The following is a 2,118-nucleotide window of genomic DNA, read 5'->3' on the forward strand; positions in this document are numbered from 1 at the left end:
ACTATAGCTCAGCCAAGTTGACAGGTAAACTACCACAACTTCCTAAAACTAACTGTAAATTTTATAGTTCAGAAAATAGATGCATAAAAATCAGTATATCAATGTTTTCTAAATGAGAGTACGTTTACTGAAGATGTGTGCTAAAGAACTGAAGAATGTATTCTTCTGTAGGAAATACACATGTGAGAGTGGAGCCTTAAATGGTTTTAATCCAGGGGCGGGAGACCTGGGTTCAATCCCTGGGTTGGGAAGATCTCCTGGAAAAGAGAAAGGCTACCCACTCCAGTATTCTGGCCTGGAGAATCCCATGGACTGTATAGCCCATGGGTTTGCAAACAGTGGACACGACTCGGACACGACTGAGCGACTTTCACTTTAATCCAATGATTTACAGAAATTGTGAAAACCTCTAAGCAGTAGCTGGAGACCATAAGAGATTGCTCTAAGATTCCGCAACAGCATTCTGAGGCATAGATTATTTAATATGACTAAGACATCTATGTTACCTCTGTTTTGAGGTGAAAAATTTGTTAAGTCTATTACCAGGAACGCGGTGCCAGGACCCCTTGTTGCCCTGATCATCCTTGTTGACCCGGAAGCAGTTTCCGGCCTCAGCCTCCCAGTCCTCGCGATGCAAGAGCTCTGAACCCTGGCGCGTGCCAGGGCCTCCTGATCTTGCGCGGGATATTGTGAGCTGAATGGGCATGTGCACGCCGCCCGGCTCCGCCCCTGCCTTGGTACCCTGGACCTGCTGGCGGGTGGTGTCCGTGTGCTCCTGGCCCTGCCTCGGGTCGCATCCTCTTCTGGCCGCATCACGGAGGTGTCCACGTAGGCGGGTGAGGCATTGTGTTCGTGGAGAGGGAGATGGTACTGGGAGGGATGGTCCTGATGCTCTGGGTGGGGTCCCACCATTCGGAGGGCTGCTCCACCCTCTGGGGGACACAGACTGCGGATGGAGGGGAGCGGGCAGAGGATGGAAATGCAGTCCCCAGTCTCGTACATGTTGGGATGCCACATCGTGGGCAGGAGCAGGAAGACCGGCAGGGAGTGAGAGGAATCGGTGGTCGATGGGGCTCCTGAGGCGCCTGGAAGTAGCCACCCTCGTAATAGGTGTTGGGAGTCCCGGAGATGGTCGCCTCCGGGTTGTATAGGTCGCCCGCATCTACCAGGATCACCTGGAAGCCCTCCGCTGGCTCCTCCTGCAGCCCCTCGAACTCGGCAGCAGTGTCTTCTTCGAACTGGGCACCAGTGGCCGGGTGGGCCGTGACCGGGGTGCGCGGGGCCCGGTGCGTGAGGCTGCGGGTTGACGGCTGGTTCTGGGCCCGGACTGGGCCGCCTGCCTCCTCTGTGTCGCCGACACTGCCACCCGGGACCCCCGGGCGCCCCACCTGCCTTTAATACTTTTATAATTGTTTGTTTCTGTTTGTAATTCACTCATTCCTTAAGTAATTTTTGTATACTTTGTTGTATTTATGTCCAGTGAAAGTGACTCTAGTCTGTTTAGTGTAAGGTGAGTGAAGTTGTTCAGTCGTGTCTGACTCTTTGCGATCCCATGGACTGTAACTTACCAGGCTCCTCTGTCCATGGGATTCTCCTGGTAAGAATACTGGAGTAAGTTGCCATTTCTTTCTCCAGGGGCTCTTCCTGACTCGGGGATCAAAGCCAGGTCTCCCGCATTGCAGATAGACGCTTTACTATTTGAGCCACCAGGGAAACCAGGATTTAGTGTAAACCCATGAAAAATTATTGAGTAGAGAGAATTTGCTTTCTGTCTTCCTGCATTCACTCTTGGTTCCTCATTTGTTCAGGTTCCTATTATGTTTATTTTGTTCCAAAGACTTACAGGTCACGTTCCCTAGAAGCAAAGCTTGATAATGGGATTCTTAGGCCTGTGTTTATTGTGGGAGTACTCTCAGCAGAAAGTGAGGGAAGCAAGAGATGGTGGGGGGAGAAAGAATTGGGTCTTGAGAGTGCCTCATCTGATCTCATAGTAAAGTTTTTAGGGAAAGGTACTGTAGATTTAATCCAGCTAAAGGCAGATGGAGCAGTCTATTGAAACTCTTTGGCCAAGTTCTACCCCAGGGAGATGGGTTGGGCTGGCATGTGGCCTCCCAGTCA

At 51.3% G+C, this 2,118-nt stretch overlaps 1 pseudogene; it reads right to left on the reverse strand.

Annotated features, from left to right (window-relative positions):
- Nucleotides 1-502: 502 nt before the first annotated feature.
- Nucleotides 503-1,438, reverse strand: LOC113898889 (annotated as a pseudogene).
- Nucleotides 1,439-2,118: the final 680 nt, after the last annotated feature.

This window comes from Bos indicus x Bos taurus, chromosome 9, assembly GCF_003369695.1.
Source record: "Bos indicus x Bos taurus breed Angus x Brahman F1 hybrid chromosome 9, Bos_hybrid_MaternalHap_v2.0, whole genome shotgun sequence".
In the NCBI taxonomy this organism is placed as follows: Eukaryota; Metazoa; Chordata; class Mammalia; order Artiodactyla; family Bovidae; genus Bos; species Bos indicus x Bos taurus.